The sequence below is a fragment of the Eptatretus burgeri genome, chromosome 1 (assembly GCF_056783735.1).
Source record: "Eptatretus burgeri isolate ZD-2024b chromosome 1, Ebu_testis_v1, whole genome shotgun sequence".
Classification (NCBI taxonomy): domain Eukaryota; kingdom Metazoa; phylum Chordata; class Myxini; order Myxiniformes; family Myxinidae; genus Eptatretus; species Eptatretus burgeri.
Window position 1 is genome coordinate 69153462 of NC_140961.1, and position 18602 is coordinate 69172063.

The 18602-nt window shown below is 48.1% G+C and overlaps 1 protein-coding gene across 1 annotated transcript in view; it reads right to left on the reverse strand.

Moving 5' to 3' along the window:
- ADSL (adenylosuccinate lyase) overlaps window positions 1-16099 on the reverse strand; it is a 95247-nt gene extending 79148 nt beyond the window's left edge. The window contains exon 1 of the mRNA XM_085887103.1: window positions 15977-16099. The gene's annotated coding sequence lies outside the window, so the exon portion shown is untranslated. The remainder of the gene's footprint in view (window positions 1-15976) is intronic.
- Window positions 16100-18602: the final 2503 nt, after the last annotated feature.

Genomic DNA, 18602 nt, shown 5'->3' on the forward strand with positions numbered 1-18602 from the left:
CTGATGTATCAAATACTTATTTCATGCAATAAAATGCAAATTAATTATTTAAAAATCATACAATGTGATTTTCAGGATTTTTGATTTAGATTCCGTCTTTCACAGCTGAAGTGTACCTATGATAAAAATTACAGACCTCTACGTGCTTTGTAAGTGGGAAACCTGCAAAATCGGCAGTGTATCAAATACTTGTTCTCCCCACTGTATATTGTTGCAGTTCTCGGAACTGCATGTATCCAACAGACAGTGGTCCCAAGACAGTTATTCCATTAATATATGTGTAGATAGTCCCTTTCCTTTTGTCTAGTGGGACAACAAGGGAGTGCGTTGCGATGATCTCAGCTAGGTTTACTTGCATCATTTTTTCTTCTTTTCGTCCCAACTATTCTTTTCGTCTGATTATTCCTGAGGTAAATCAGCCACGTATGCCTTCGCTGTGAGGTGGACCCTCATTGAGGCCAGCGCGTGCGGCGCAGCTATGAGGAAACTGCAGCGCAGAGCCCTCGTTCCCGGGCGAGCCCAATCCCAACGTGTGCAGCTGATCATATAGTGCACTTCGCAGTGCGGGATTATTGACTCGAGCTTCCAGTGATCTGGGGAAGATTGCTGGTTACATTGTAAAGGCATGCGAATGAATACCTCTTAAGAGGCTGCACGAATGGTGTTTTCCACAACACAGGAAACACAGCCAGCACGACACCCACGCTGCACGAAATACGTACGGAGGCTGATAAAGACGACTCCACGCCATGTTGGGCGGGATACGAGTGTGCAGAGTAGAAGCCGCTTGTTCCTTTTAAACCTCAATATCCGACACATATTGGTGCTCGCCCCGCGCACACGGTAGCGGAGTCGTGCCAACGCGAGCGCTGGCCACGTGCATAATGGCCGAACCGCGCGCGCTGTATGGAATGTGCTCGAAGGCAGACACGTACGCCGCTCGTGAAACATGCATGGATTTATCCATAACGATCTACCTTCAGCCCTCGCTGGCAGCAGCGGATTCCCCACGGATGGTTAACGTCTTCTCGTCTCTACAGCCAGCGAAGCTGTGATCGAGCCGGGGAATGTACAGTGCGGGCCGTGTTGGCGCGCATTGATCGGCGCTGGTCGGACGCCCGAGTGGGCATGCGGGACCCTCGGCCAGTTGCCAGGGCACGGGCCGGGGTTTTTTTGCAGGACGATTCGCGTGCCAATTTCGGTGTGGGCGATTCGTGTCAGGTCGTGGGATCAGAGCGGAATATTGCCGCTGTCTGAGATGGCCTTGCCGGAAACGAAGTGAGGCGGTTTTCGGCCAAAGTTAGCGGGCCACGTGAGGGGTCAGGGCCAATCTGAGCGCCCGATTCAGGTGATGACGTTCGCTTCGGGATGGCTCCTCCCCCCGCGCTGCAAGTCCTATAAAGGTTGGAGCAGTCCCTCCACCTCTCTGTCTTTTCTCTTTCGCCCGCTCAATCTGGCCTTGCCCTCGTCCCTCGGCTGTCTGGACTCCGCCTCCTCATCTCCGCCCACAGGACCTCGACCCCACCCACCTAGCTGGTCCCGTCTACCACTCCATCCTCGTACTCTGGACTCCGCCCCTTCTCCACTCAAGCCCCTCCTTCCCGAACAAGGTCTCCACACGCTCTGCTGAAGCCAGAGATGACGCGCCAGCTGTTGGGTGCCACACTATGGAGCACCCCGGAAATGTATTGGTGGCGCGTCGTGCTATCAAGCACAAAGGTACCAAGATCATAGCCTCAACTCCTTTCCCTTCCTGGTTCAAAACTTTCTCTTCATCGGATTTTCTGTGTCTGTGTGTGTGCGTGTGTGTGTGTGTCCTGGCGCCTGTCTGCTTAAGTAAGACTGCAGAAGATTGTTATTATTATTTTCGCGTTAAGTCTGCTCTGTGTCCGCTTTTGTAAGTTGCCTGTTTATTTTCTGCACCACACCTCTCTCCCCTATCTCTGCACAACACACCCCAATAAATCCTGATCGTACCACATACCTTTCCTCACCCATTGTAATAAATCAAGTCTGAACTCTCATACCTCTCTCCCTCCTCAAAATCCTGGTGGCGTTTAATCAAATCTGTTACTGGTGTATGTTCCCCCTCCATCCCCTCCCTTACCTCAAATGGCCGCACTGCTGATTCCACACGTGATAAAGCTGAATGTCTAAACTCGGTGTTTGCAGCTAAATCTTGTGTCCTAAACCCATCACTATCTCTACCCACTTTACCCAGTCGCACCCAACTGTCCCTGGACTCTGTATCCTTTTCTCCTGACAAGGTGGAGAGCTTGCTTTCAAACCTCGAGTCAGATTCTGCAACCGGTCCAGACGGCATCAGCCCACGTGTCCTCAAAGCCTGCTCTTCTGCTCTTGCTCACCCTCTCTCTGTTCTATTCACCCTCTCATTTGCCCAAGGTCATCTGCCATCTGCTTGGAAATCTGCTAACATCACTGCCCTGCATAAAAAGGTGCAAAAACAGATCCCTATAACTACAGACCAATCAGCCTTCTCCCAATCATCAGCAAGGTGATGGAATCCATCATCACCTCAGATATGAAATCCTTCCTCTTCTCCAATGGCTTGATTTCCAATCATCAATTTGGTTTCAGACCAGGTCACTCTACCCTGGATATGCTGCTTCTGCTCTCCCATCAATGGATGGAGGTCCTCAATGCCAGACAGGAAATCCGAGCCGTATCCCTGGACATATCACGTGCTTTTGACACAGTCTGGCACCCTGCCCTACTCACCAAACTCTCTTCCCATGGTATTCAAGGCCATCTCCACTCATGGCTCGCAGACTTCCTCTCCTGTCGCAGTCAACGTGTGGCCCTAAATGGAGTTCTTTCATCCCCTCTTCCTGTGCAGGCTGGAGTTCCTCAAGGTAGCGTTCTGGGCCCTGTTCTTTTTCTGGTTTTCATCAATGATCTCTCGGACTCTCTGGAAAATCCTCTATTTCTCTTTGCCGACGACTCCACCCTCTGCCGTACCATCTGTCATCCCTCAGACCGGCAAGCAGCAGCTTCTTCACTCACTGCAGATCTGGATAAAATCACAAACTGGTCCAACACGTGGAACATGTCTTTCAATCCAGACAAATCTCACACTCTCACTATGTCTCTTCGAAAGGACCGTTTACAAAACCCCCCCATCCACTTTCTCAACAATCCTCTGGAAGAAGTCTTTTCTTTCAAGCTTCTAGGTCTCACTATCTGCCATGACCTTTCCTGGGAAAGTCACATTTCCAACCTCGCCTCAAAAGCCAGTCGCCAACTGGGAATCCTCCGTCCTGCAAATCCTTTTTCATGACTTCAATTGTCATTATGCCAGTTGGCTGGGTGTGGGCCCTCTTGAGTCCTTCCTCGGCCCTCTTGAGCTCCTGACCACTTACAAAGCTTTTGTCCGTAGCCTGATGGAGTACTGCTCTCCCCTCTGGGCTGGTGCTCCTGCCTCCCACCTTTCTCGGCTTCATGCTGTCGAAACCAGGGCATTTAAGATCATCGGCATCTCCCGCAATGAAGCTGAGTCTTTGGGCCTCTCACTCAATCACCGCAGGTTGGTCGGTGGTCTTTCTGTCTTCTACAGACTCCTCTCCAGCCTTGCCCCCCCTGCTCTCTCTGCGATTTGTCCCCACCACATTTCCACAGGGCGCTCAAGGTCCGCCAACAACCCCCTTCTGGTAAAACTACCAAAATCACGAATCACTGCTCATCTTCACTCTTTCATTCCTCTTTTTTCCCGCCTTTGGAATAAACTTCCTCACTCTATTCTTTCCCATTCTTCCCTCCAGGCTTTCAAAACAGCTGTTCACCACCACCTCTTATCTCCCCCCATCCAAATCCTCGATCTTTTCTACCCCCGATAATCCACCCAAGCCCACTTCCTTCATTTCTCCTACTTTCCTTCCTGAAAGTCCCTGAAATGTCCATCTTCTCTTCGCCATGTTCCCCGTCCCATCCCCATCCCTCTCCCTTCCACAGTTCACCTAATGTGTCTGTTCCCCACTGTTTTGTCCCTTCCACTCCCGCCCCTCTTATCTCATGCCTCCTTGCTGTGAGTTGTGTGTTCGCTCTCATACGAGCCTCGACCAAAGTATACAAAAAAAAAAAAAAAAAAATCATTATTAGGAATGTTCCCTGCACGTTTTTGTCTTTTCTTCCATTGATCGAGCATGGTCCGAATCCTAGTTTAGCTGGGACTTTATTCCCAATGATTTGCTCCTTTTAGCCGGTACGTCCTTGGCAGTGTCACTCAGCTGAATCCGATCCGGTAAAGTGATCCGGTCCGGTAGAGTGATCCGGTTCAGACAAGGCATACCGAGGACGTGTTCCCCGGTAATTAAACCACGTGATTAATTAGGTAACCCGATTAACCCATAGACGGGAGGACCCTAGGTCACGCGGTTGAGTTATTGGCATCCACGGTCGGTTAAGCGACCCGCCGCGTCACGGAATTATCCGTGTGCGACGGCCTACATTTCCGGGGAGTCTGGTGGGAACTGATATAGCTTCCCCCACCTAGTGGTCTTCTCACCCGACCCCCGGCCCGCAACATTTACATGCATGTATATATATATATATATATATATATATATATATATATATATATATATATATATATATATATACATATATATATATATATATATATACATATATATATATATATACATATACATACATACATATATATATATATATATATATATATATATATATATATACATACATATATATACATATATATATACATACATATATATACATATATATATATATATATATATATATATATATATATATATATATATATACATACATATATATATATATATATATATATATATATATACATACATATATATATATATATATATATATATATATATATATATATATATATATATATATATATATATATATATATATATATATATATATACATATATATATATATATACATATATATATATACAGCAGGAACAATCATCTGGGTGGCAGATGGATCGTTGTTCTGTGCAGAATATGCAGTTTTACAGTGTGAGCCATCATCCACGATGCTCACCATCACAGTGAGGAGGTGCGTCTGATGTGTAAATGACGAATGTGGTCATCATTGGTTGGATATTTATCGGTACGTCATCCTGATAAGAGCAAATAAGCCTGAAATTGAGATCGGCGGTTATGTTTAATGGTAAACTGATGATGACCATATGATCTTTGTCTGTTTAACAGTCACCGGGCTGAGGCTCTGTGTTGGAGGCAACGCTTTGGTGTGGACTGTGTCCAATAGGAATCGTTGGATTGCTCATCACACTCCATCTGTTTATTGATATTTTTTATTTTATGCATATACGTACATATTGTTACGAATTCTGGCCTGCCAGGCGTGCGAGCGATTGCGTAACTCCAATCGCAACCGCGTCGCCCACCGGACGGACAATTCAGTCGTGACCCTCCTGGAACTACTGCCAGGAGCTAGTCACGGGTGGGGGTTTAACCTCACCACGATTGTGCCAATTGCCCACCCGCGCAGGATAGGGTTGCTCGCCAAATTCAACCTACCGAAGTACCTGCGCGAGTGGTTGACCGGGCGATCGTACCTCGCCGCAGGTCGGCCTAGGACACGAATCGCTTAAGCGGTCCGTTCCGTGCTTCAGTGATAACCGAGCGGTGTTATCGCTGACCTCGACAGATCAGATTCTCTTCTTTACCCAGGTGTTCAAAACCCACTACTAATTTATTCCACGATTCAAGATGGCACTTTCAATGGGGAAAGAGACGACGAACGGGATACATTTCACACAAGGACATTTATTATAGCAAGCAACTATTACACACACAACACAAGCAAGGAATCATGCACGTATTTACAAGCAAGGCAAATCAAAATGAAACATGGATACAGGCAAGAAAGCAATGAAAGCAATACCAACGACTACGAGCAATGTACAGGCACTTACACAGGTTTACTTGTTGGACACGGCACCACCCACCCACACACACAAACAAAAGAAAAGACCTTCCTTTAGTGGTCGTCCAGTCTCTATCCCACGACCGTCAGCGTGGTCACGCCTGGTTCCGGCCTCCCACGCGGCCGGCGAACCCTCTCCGGCACCCCTCGTCCGGATGAGTCGGTCCACCAGACAGTCGGCACTGCTGCGCCTCCCGTCCGCGTCTCCACCAACAGGCCACTCGCTGGACCATGAGAGAAGGACCGAGAGAGAGAGAGAGAGAGAGAGAGAGAGAGAGAGAGAGAGAGAGAGAGAGAGAGAGAGAGAGAGAGAGAGAGAGAGAGAGAGAGAGAGAGAGAGAGAGAGAGAGAGAGAGAGAGAGAGAGAGAGAGAGAGAGAGAGAGAGAGAGAGAGAGAGAGAGAGAGAGAGAGAGAGAGAGAGAGAGAGAGAGAGAGAGAGCTGCACCGAGAAGAAGGAGAGGCAGAGAGGGCTTTCGGACCAGAGAGAGAGAGAGAGAGAGAGCGAGCTCGACCCTGGCCACCAAGTGAGAGGAGCACTCGACCCCGACAGAGAGAGCACTTGACCCCGACAGAGAGAGCACTTGACCCCGACAGAGAGAGAGATGACGTTGACGACCCAGAGAGAGAGAGAGAGAGAGAGAGAGAGAGAGAGAGTGAGAGCTCGACCCTGGTCACCAAGAGAGAGAAGCGAGCCCGACCCTTGCCACCAAGGGAGAGAGTGACGTCGACGGAGAGAGAGGAAGAATCCAACACGATGATCCAGGCAGGAGAGAGGCCGAGCCCGCGTGCGGTCCGCCCTATTTAGCGAGGGGCTCCGCCCTTTCACTCCACCCCCTTTTTGGCTCCGCCTCTCCTCTAACCCTTTCGAGAAGCTCCTCGAAAAGGGGCATTTCCTCCTCACGGCCGCCTCACACCCCGTATCCACCAATCGCCAGCGAGCTCTCGCAGCCTCTCCCTTCAGCCCCGGCGCTGCAAAAAATGCAGGAAAACTCGCGCACCATTGTAGGCATTTCACGGGGCCTTCGTTTGAAGTCTTCGGAAGGTCCAAAGTAACGATAGAACAGAAAAACGGCTATCTCAAAGAGTCGCAGCCTGATGAATCACACGAATTCCCTTTAAACAACGGTGGGGAACTATCTGCACATAAACTTAGCGTCATAACTGATCTAAGGACCCTTTATGGTGTATTGCGAATTTCCACAGCCATAACACTACCCCCTCCCTTTTTTACAGACTCGTCCCGAGTCGTCGAATTTTTGTGTGCCATCATGTGTAAGTTCTCCCCAGTACGATTTACCTTCGGATCCCTGAGTGCGACATTCAGTGTATTCATGTCCCCAAAATAAATAACCTACGGGCTGAGTAACTAACTAAACAAACCCACTCATACAGACGACTTAAATAAATTGCCGGCGCTAAGACAAACATGCCGGGGGTGCATTCATGTGCAATTACAACTTAACAACTTATAAATTTACACTAACCATAGCCCAGGATCTATGGACTCTGTGGGAAAAAGAGTAAAAGTCACAAGCAGGGAGCCAGGCTGCTTAAGCGCAGTCCAAGGCCTCCCCCTTCTTAAAATGAATGCAGTGAACAAATGACCGGTGCACGGGCCGCCGGTGCAGTCCCGTGTTGCAGCTGCCATCAGGGCAGTCCTTGCAATTTGCGCGAGGATCCTGGCGCACATGGTAATGAACTGGGGGGGGGGGGATGCAAAACAGAACGGGGCAAGATGAACGAGGGCAGCAGGCATGGGCCAAGGCATAGGCAGGCAGACAATGCGTGGCATGGCAAGGCCGTTGTAGCAAACACAGCAGACAGATGAAGTGGCCGGCACAGGCCTTGCAGCAAAAACAGCCGGCATATGATCGACCGGCACAGGCCTTGCAGCAACAGCCAGCAGATGACGTGACCGGCACAGGCCTCGTAGCAAACAGCCAGCAGATGATCCGACTGGCACAGGCCTTGCAGTAAACACAGCCGGCAGATGAAATTGGCTGGCCCCTTGTCTTGTTCTGGAGGTTCGTGGAGGGAGTGCGGTGGTGCTGGCCACTCGGAAGGCGGGCTCGGACCTACCCTACTGTCTCCCTCCCAACCTATCGCCTTTGCCTGTCTCTGTTCATACCCACCCCCTTAATTTGTCAAAACCCAATTTAGCCCCAACTTATTTTTTTGTTTTTATTTTTATTTTTACTTCCCTTCTATAAATCGTCCCCTAACTCCCTTTATCATCTTTGTCCGGCTGACCTATCACGTCACCTAGCCTACTCCCAACCCCTACGTTCCCTTCCCGGAGGGGAATAAGGGAGAGCTAGTGTCCTGTGTCGAGGCCCAATAAATCCTCAGAATGGCCTGCTCAAATTTCAGCGATCTTAACCCAAAGTGGGTCCAGCGGCCCACAACGAGAGCGAAGGGATGGATGGTGCGGAGGGGTACACTTCCTAACTACACTAACCATTAACTTTTAAACTATCCCGGGGCTTTCAACAAGCGCCTCTCGCTTAATCGACTGGTTCTAACAACCCAGATTCCCGTCACCTGTGTTAGTGTCCTCTCAAATTCCAGGTCATGCCCCCCCAATTTTCCTTCCGTGCCCTCGCACGGTCTCATGGCTGGGACGCATGGCTCCCTTGGCAGGAACTACCCTCTGCCGATTCTCCAACAATGGCACCCCTAGGCACTACACTGCCTCCGAGCCTACCAGCTCCCTAAAAACTGGGGAGTGCCCTCCTCGGCTACTCCCCCTCGATGCCCACGTGGCGTGTTGGCGCCCCAGGTCCCTTTCCGAGGGTCGCCCGTGCCCAGTACACTGCCCCCGTGGCATATGGCGCCCCGGGCCCCCGCATCATGCGGGCGCATCAGTGCCCACTACACTATCCCGGCCCCCCCATGGGCCCTTGGCCTACTATCCCGGTGCTGGGGTACCCACTAAACAATACTCACCGTTTGTAGCCACGCTCCCAGCCCGTCAACAGGGCTCCTGCACCCTTCCAAATGGGTATCGAGCCTACACTCCCACCAACAGCAAAATGACCTCCATTTTTAAATTTGTCTAACCCACTAACTCACTTTATACTGACCCTGGGGTCCCTTGGGCAGGAGTCACTCCTCCCCCCAATCACTCATCGCACCATGCATTCCCCATTCACTCCATACATACAGACCCGCTGGCCTCACTCACTCAACATGTTTCCATTCCCGCTCTTCAACTCACATTTCATCGCTGAATTCTGCCATTCTGCTCACTAAAACCCCTAACTACCTCGTGCTCCCTCGTCATCCCTTAAACTATAGCACATCCTTTTAACCCTACGTAGCTAAGCTATGTCCCCTCTACACATCCACAAGTCTGTCACTGTCTCCAAATCATTATTTCCCGTCTCCCTTCCTAAATATAAACTGAATCCCTCGACCTAATCCATTCCACGGGACCCATGAGGACTTACCCCTGCCCCATTTAGCTGGTCTAGCTAAGCTAACCCTTCCCCCGAACTAGTGGTATCCTGTGCCCTGGCCAAGGGGGTCTTCCACCCCTTGCCCAGGGAATCCTGTTCACCCGAGAGCGAGGCTTGCTTTTCTCAACTTTTTTTTTCCAACTGCACATCACTAGCACGGCAACTCGCAACCTGCGCACCTTTTACGTGACGTCATGGCAGCTGTTCGCGTACCTCGTCCCTCCTTGGACGGTACCATCCGACAGGGATACCCCTCCTGCCGGATTCCAACCCCACATGCAGCCATGACGTCACCCTGCGCATTCAAAAGCAAGCCTCGCGTTTCGAGGGGTTCCCCACACGAACACATGTGCTCTGCCCATCAGAGTTTCACACACACGCCCGCGTGGAGAACCCATCCAGTCCAAATCCATGTCCAGCCTACCTTTTGTCCGTCCGCGGGATCGGCAAATCCACCGCTGGAGTTTCCGGACCGGGTTTCACTCCCGCAAGCGCGCACGTGGCGGCCTCGTGCGCTGCACAGCACGAACCTCACGCTCGCCGCCGTGTAAACCCGGCACGGTCCCCAATCCAGCTACGGCTGCTACCCGGCCTCTGTCCCTCTGTCGCCATCTCCCTTCCACGCACACACTCCTGCGTGTCACGACTCTCACACATCATGACACCACACACACAGGGACCACACTCGTAACCACACTGGGGATTTGTGCCACCCCAAGGGTTTCTGGGGCCTCCATACCCCCCAAGCTGCACATGCACCCGTTCGCAGCACTCGCCCCCTCGAACTCGCTTGACACGACCGAACCCACCTGGTCGTGGTCAGCTTCAAGGGAGCAGAGCGTCTCCCTCCGTTCCCGAAGGAGGCTATCCAGCTACTTGCACCGGGTCATCAAACATTCTGCGAGCTCCCCCTCATTGTCCTCTACTACCTGAATGTGTGTGTGCTCGTCCTTAACCTCATCTAATTCACCCTCTATCTCCCGTGTCTCTGCCAACTCAGTCACCTCATGTATATTAGTTTCCTCCTGGATCTTCGTCTCTGTTTCCTCCTTCATTTTATTTAATTCATTCTCAATTCGGTCTATCTCCCGTGTCTCTGGCAATACTTCTACCTCCTTCGTTTTCTCTGTTACTTTCCTCGTCTCCATTTTCAGGGTTTGCCCTAATCGTTGTTTCATCCGACGAGTGATGTCAATTAAGTCCCGCACCATTAACGTTCCTTCCTGTGGTGATGTCACACATCCCACACTATTGCGCTGTTCCATTTCCTGGCTCCTTTTGAGTCGTTCATCCTCTCGGAGCTTTTTGAGTTGTTCGTTCTCTTTCCGGAGTTTTTCGATCTCCGTGGACTCAAATTTTGCTCTCCCCTCGAGCTGGTTAATTTCAAATGCGTACAGTTTTTGTTTTCTCTCCCACTCTTCCTCATGCTTCTCATGGTTCAATCTCATAGTTTCCTTCAATTGGCCGAGCTCCTTTTGCTGTTTCGTTCGTTGTTCTTTCATTATCTCTGCGTACCTCAACCTTGCTTTCTCCTTAAGTCGCCCTTGTCCTTCTTTTTGTTTTATTCCTTGTTGTTTCACAATCTCCGCGTACCTCAACCTTGCTTTCTGTTTTAGTTGTTCTTTTCTTTCTTTTTTAATTTCTTTCATTCCTTGTAACTTCATTATCTCTGCGTACTTCAACCTGGCTTTCTTTTTCAGTTGTTCTTGTCTTTCTTTTTTTTATTTCTTTCACCCCCTGTCCCTCATTCTCCAATCTCATAGTTTCCTTCAATTGGTTAACCTCAAATTCATGTTGTTGTTGTTGTTTTCTATTCCACTGTTCCTCTCGTTCTTCCTTCTGCAATCTCGTTATCTCCTTCAACTGACTGATTTCTTTCTCCTGTCTCATTCCTTGTTCTTTGTATTTCCTATTCCACTGTCTTCCTTGTTCCTCATTCTGCAATCTCGTGGTTTCCTTCAGTTGGCTGATTTCCTTCTCCTTTCTCATTCGTTCTTCCTTCATTACTCTTTCTTATATCTCATTCTTTAATCTGGCCTTCGCTTCCAGCTGTTCGATCTGTACAGTGTGGTTCCTAAACGTTTCATTCTCCGTTCTCGTTTTTTCCTCACTCAACATCTTCAGTTCGTTTTGTAATTCCGTCTCTGTTTCGGTGTTTCTGTAACTCAGAAGCTTTCTTTTCCAACTCCTTTCTCAATTTGCATGCTTCTTCACTCATTTTATCCCTTCTTTCCACTGCTTCCCTCCTCAATTCATCTCTTTTCTTATTGTTTTCCTTTAGTTCTTCCCACCATTCCTCTTCTTCTTTTATCGTCTTTTTTAGGCATTCTCTGTCCCGATTGCCTCTTCCTACCTCTTGCTTCAGATGTTCCTCTCCTCTCTTTATCTCCTGTTCCATGCTCTCCCTTCTCTGATTGCCCGATCTTACTTCTTCCTTTCGTTGTTTTAATTCCAAAGCGTGTTTCCATTTTTGCTCCTCCAGCTTTGTTTTCCATTTTTCTTCCATGTGCTTTCTATCCCGGGAGTTACTAATTTGCTCCTCTTTTCTCTTCTTCAGTTCGCTCTTCGCACTCCTTTTACATGCTTGCTCTCTCCTTTCATTCGTTCTCTCACCGTTTTCTTTTAGTTTTCCCAGATATTTCTGTTTTGTGCCCGAAGCCCGCCAATGTCCGCCAGCCTTACCTGCCATGATCACGTGGTTTCAATCGTTGGTTGGGAGCCCCGCCTCGTGTCGTGCCGTTCATTGTACTATTAATAGCCACCCGCTCCATGCCGTGCCGAGGTGCGATCGCGCCGCCATTGTGCGACTACATTTGCCAGCAAAGTTCGTGCTCAATACATGAGGGTGAGCTCCCCCGTGGATTAAAATTACAAAAGGAACCGTCTCGGGCCATGGATTCTACATTACGACACATATCTAATCCACCCGGCACCCGTTCGCCTTGAAATGCCATATTATCCCTCGGAATTTAATTTAACTCGCTCGAATTTGGTGGGAATCGAGGGTCGCTCCACTCACCCCTGAACCGATTCGCGTGAATTTAGTTGGAGACGGGGTGGATTCGAATCTCACTCCCGGATGCCAGTGTTACGAATTCTGGCCCGCCAGGCGTGCGAGCGATTGCGTAACTCCAATCGCAACCACGTCGCCCACCGGACGGACAATTCAGTCGTGACCCTCCTGGAACTACCGCCAGGAGCCAGTCACGGGTGGGGGTTTAACCTCACCACGATCGTGCCAATTGCCCACCCGCGCAGGATAGGGTTGCTCGCCAAATTCGACCTACCTAAGTACCTGCGCAAGTGGTCGACCGGGCGATCGTACCTCGCCGCAGGTCGGCCGAGGACACGAACCACTGAAGCGGTCCGTTCCGCGCTACAGTGATAACCGAGCGGTGTTATCGCCGACCTCGCCGGATCAGATTCTCTTCTTTACCCGGGTGTTCAAAACCCACTACTAATTTATTCCGCGATTCAAGATGGCACTTTCAATGGGGAAAGAGACGACGAACGGGATACATTTCACACAAGGACATTTATTATAGCAAGCACATATTACACACACAACACAAGCAAGGAATCATGCATACATTTACAAGCAAGGCAAATTGAAATGAAACACGGATACAGGCAAGAAAGCAATGAAAGCAATACCACCGACTACGAGCAACATACAGGCACTTACACAGGTTTACTTGTCGGACACGGCGCCACCCACACACACACACACACAAACAAAAGAAAAGACCTCCCTTTAATGGTCGTCCAGTCTCTCTCCCACGACCGTCAGCGTGGTCGCACCTGGTTCCGGCCTCCCACGCGGCCGGCGAACCCTCTCCTGCACCCCTCGTCCGGATGCGCAGGTCCACCAGACAGCCGGCACTGCTGCGCCTCCCGTCCGCGTCTCCACCAACAGGCCGCTCGCCGGACCACGATCGCAGGACTGAGAGGGGGAGAGAGAGAGAGCGTTGCACCGAGAAGAAGGATAGGCAGAGAGGGCTTTCGGACCAGAGAGAGAGAGCGAGTTTGACCCTGGCCACTAAGTGAGAGGAGCACTCGACCCCGACAGAGAGAGAGCACTTGGACCAGAGAGAGAGATGACGTTGACGACCCAGACAGAGAGAGTAAGAGCTCGACCCTGGCCACCAAGAGAGAGAAGCGAGCTCGACCCTGGCCACCAAGGGAGAGAGTGACGTCGACGGAGAGAGAGGAAGAATCCAACACGATGATCCAGGCAGGAGAGAGAGGCTGAGCCGCGCGCGGTCCGCCCTATATAGCGCGGGGCTCCGCCCCTTCGCTCCACCCCCTTTTTGGCTCCGCCTCTCCTCTAGCCCTTTCGAAAAGCTCATCGAAAAGGGGCATTTCCTCCTCACACCCCGTATCCACCAATCGCCAGCGAGCTCTCGCAGCCTCTCCCGTCAGCCCCGGCGCCGCAAAAAAGGCGGGAAAACTCGCGCGCCATTGTAGGCCTTTCACGGGGCCTTCGTTTGAAGTCTTCGGATGGTCCAAAATAACGATAGAACAGAAAAACGGCTTTCTCAAAGAGTCGCAGCCCGATGAATCACACGAATTCCCTTTAAACAACGGTGGGGAACTATCTGCACATAAACTTAGCGTCATAACTGATCTAAGGATCCTTTATGGTGTATTGCGAATTTCCACAGCCATAACAAGATATATGTGTATTATATTATTTATGTAGATTTAGAGATGTATATACTCCCTTAATAAACTCCTGCACCCTCTTCAATCTCATTCTTCCCTCCAGGCCTTCAAAACAGCTGTTCCCCACCACCTCTTATCTTCCACCATCCAAAACCTCGATCTTTTCTACCCCTGTTAATCCACCCCAAACCCACCCCCTTCAAATTCTCTGCTTTCCTTCCTGAAAGTCCCTGTAATGTCCATCTTCTGTACCCCGTGTTCCCCACCCCATCCCTCTCCCTTCCACAGATCTAATGTCTCTGTTCCCCACTGTTTTATCCTTCCCTCTCCCACCCCTCTTGTGTCATGCCCCCCTTGCTGTGCGTTAGCTCTCATTCGAGCCTCGACAATGTATTAAAAAAGATTATATATATATATATATATATATATATATATATATATATATATATATATATATATATATATATATATATATATATATATATCGTCATAGAGGGTGTAGGGCAGCCCGGAATCATGGCGAAACCCAATCCTTATCCCTGTGTCGTAAGAGGCGACCAGGGTTGCGTCAGGAAGGGCATCCGGCGTAAAACCTGTGCCAAATCAGTATACGGATCATAACGGATGATCCGCTGTGGTGACCCCTAACGGGAGCAGCCGAAAGACGAACAACAACATACATATATATATATATATATATATATAGAGAACTTCATCGCAGGAGGAGGCTATTTAGCTCATCAAATCTTCCACTCTGATTGCCAACATATGGTTGTTTGTCCATGCTCTATCTTTTTCAAATGCTGGGCATCAAGCAAGGACGTACCATTTAAGAGTTTGTTATTTCTCAGCTGGGGTTCAAACCACCAAACTCCCAGACTCGAGGTAGATGTCCCAACCCTTAAGCCACCGAGTATGGTGACTTGATGAGATGCAGGATATGCTTTCACGGGTGAAAAATTCCTTAGATTAATTTTCCCATCCTTGTAATTAATACTTTTTATGTTCGGCAGTCTTTATGCCTCCCGCAGCTGAAGTCCGGAGCTTATCTGGCATTATGTTTTCAGGTTATCCGTTCCGATGTCCGTCCATGTGTCCATGCATCCATCCATCCGTTATCAGTTTTTTTTCCCCCATTATGACTTGAGAACCACTGACCAGATTAAATAAAACTTGGCTGTATAGACCGTAATACACAGATAAACTGATTATATTTTGATTTTGAGTTCAGATGATCTAAGGTCAACGATCATGTGACTAATTTAAAATCATGTTGGTTCCACAATAACTTGTGAGGCACAGAAGGGCTTTCAATCACACTCGGCACAGGTATGGACTTACTGTAATATGAAGATGAAATGATTCAATTTTTAATTCATTAGGTCAAGGGTCATGTGCACTTCGAAAATCATTTTGCAGACCATAACTCGAGTTAGAAGCATCTCATGTTGTCTCTCTTCTGCTTGTTTCTTTTCTCTTGTACACTCCCTCATGTGACCTCTAATATTTCATGTGACCGTTAATTGAGATGAAATAACGGTGGGTTGATATCAAATGCAGGCGGAGGCATATCCATCAACGCATTCGCATTGAATTCTATTCTCTAGTTTAAAGATTGTATTCGTAATTTAGAATTTCACAATTCAAGCATCAATGAATGAATTACTGTTTAATTTTGTAATGTGTTCAAATTATAACATGCCCATAAATACCATATTGAAATTAAACTTTAACGATAACAAATGTACTTGCAATTTTGCATTGCTGTAATGTACTGTCGAATGTTATTACACACATTCTCACATCTCTGGCAAAATTCTGAGCCAACAACACTCTATTTTGCTACATGTGCATCTTGCTGTACATTTATTTATTCAGGCAGCTACGTACCACAACTATAGCTCACGTGATTACTGAGTAAGCATTTGCTTGGCATGAGCATATTCATGGATTCTTGCCACCAAAGGTTGCATGGATCAGGCAGCTCAGCATGTTCAATCAGCAAATTTGTGTATTAATACCTGAAAAGAAGAAAACATCACTGTAAATAACCATGTAGTGAGTGTGATGTTGTTGGCAAATTACAGAGACTTGTGTTTCAAGACATCAGAGTTCATCCCATGTTTTACAGGAGGTATCAAGTTGCAAAACATGAATAAGATATTCTTCTGACTTTTTTATGTCATGTCTGACAAAGTATTTTCTCACTATCGTGGTACAAATGCATCTCTAGCTTTGCTTAAAATACTGCTGGTTTTGTTGATCATATTGGCTAACTGCCTTGGGAAGAAAGAAGTTTACATTTCGAGCATTAACCCTTTGTCAGAGCAAGAGAGGGAGACTGGATAGGAGTGATGGTTGAGCAAGTCAGAGGCGCATGTGCAAGAGCACGTCAGGTGTCAGGGAGCAGGTGGGGTGACAATGACTCTAAGACATCTCACAAAAGGAAGGGTCAGGGTTCAGGGGTTAAAAGTCAAGTGGACTGGGAGAGAGGGGAAAAATAGGGGAACAAACAAGAAGTGAAAGAAAAATGGCAGATAAGGAAAAAAATCAACTTTAAAAAGTAATCTACAAATACTAATAAATATGTCAGTGGGTGCGTGTGTGTGTGTCCTCCATAAGTCCAAAACCATGGAACCTTGCGACCTGAAACTTTGCATGCATATTAAGGGAACTCCAAGGAAGTGCATGAGTGAAAATTGAGTGTTTGGGTTAATTAAAACACCCCTTTTAAAGGGAATTAACGGCCTTATTTAATTATATCCTTTATCAAGCACATCCTCGGACAGCTCGCTCTATAGGGTCTTCAGGCGAATCCTGGGTTACCTCGCTGGGGTCTGAAGCTACCATGTTTTTTGGCCTGCTCAACCATACCTTGACTTGAAACAGGTCACCACGATTTCTTCACGATGAATTTTTTTTTCATTCTCCTCACTCATATTATTGACACCTACAAATCACTGGAGACATTGCAATGCTTATGAACGTCCAGAGATGCCAGCATTTGTGGCTTAATTTCATTTCCGCACATGCCATAACCTCAATAATCTCTTAAACTAAGCTGAATTACAAAAATTAAGCTCCAGAATCGAACTTAGCAGCAGTTTTGACAACACTTTATTTTTTTTACCTCATCTGTCTAATTCGGACATATTTGATACTCGCAAATACCACCTGGGATGTGTCCGGAGACAAACACCACCGGGACGAGTCCAGAGACAAATGCTGCATGGTCGAATCTGGAGTCAAATGCCGCTCAGACACGTCCAGAGAAAAACCCTTGTCTGGACATAAATATCACCTGGATATGTTCGGAGACAAACACCGCCCAGACACATCTGGAGCCAAGCTGTCCAGAGACAAACTCACGTCTGGACAGAAACACCACCCGGACACATCTGGAGACAAACTCCCATCTGGACGCATCCGAAGACAAACTCCCACCCAGACACGTCTGAGATAAATACCATCTGGACACGTCACCATTGTCAGATGAGTCCTGATAGTCATGCTCTGGCTCCTCATCATCACTGGCCTTGTTGGAGCAAGTGTGTAACTTGCACGGTTCTGTACAATTCAAGCTGTTAGTGATGTATGAGCGGTCAGTTTGCCGACAAGAGTGAGCACACTTGCACGACATCAAACTGCGAACAACTTCGGGAGTGGGGGATCCTGTCATCCACTGGATAACAAGGCTGCCATCTTTACTTGTTGTCCATCCGCACCCTTGATGGGGGTTAGGAATATCTGGTGAATCGACTAAACTCCATCGCCGTATGGCCGCCTGGTAGTGTGTGATGTGTGATCATGTCTTCACACCTGTTCCTACTCTCGTTTAGAACAAATAGACACAGCACTATGTATGGAAAAGCTGGAAAGTGTCGAGTTTGACACAGTACCTTTTCCCATGTGCATATATCTGTCTGTCTTGACAGTGCTTGCCTTTGACAATATCGACAGGAAAGAGGAAGTTCTAAGTTGAGCAGGAACCTCACATCGTGTCAACGGTATCATTGTTCAACCAACATTCTCATCGTATGTGCCACTGAAACCAGTCATGACTGCCTCCAGAAAAGATAAGAAGTGCACAATGAAGGCACTGGGTGCACAACTGCAAATATACACTATTGGGAAAAGGAACAGTCCATCCGCAGCGTACCACCCGATCTGACAGCAATGCATGCAAGTGCAGCACTGAGAGCACGTCCACAGACTTGTCATGGGTCTTGGTGCGCGTGTATGACAATCTGAGAAATCACTGATTTATTGGACAGGATTCAACATTCTAACAAGAGAGCACAAAGAAGTGCTGGCAGATACAGAAAGATACCTGCCTACAATTATCACACCCACAACTAAGTTTTCAACCATCCAGGATATTTTGTGACAGTCCATTCTTATCCAGTCATTTCTACATCTTGAAACCATTGCAGCTGTCTTGGATCAGTCACTGAATGCAAAAGCAACAGAAATTGCATGGAAACATCCGGAAAGGCATGGGGAAATCGTGCTGATG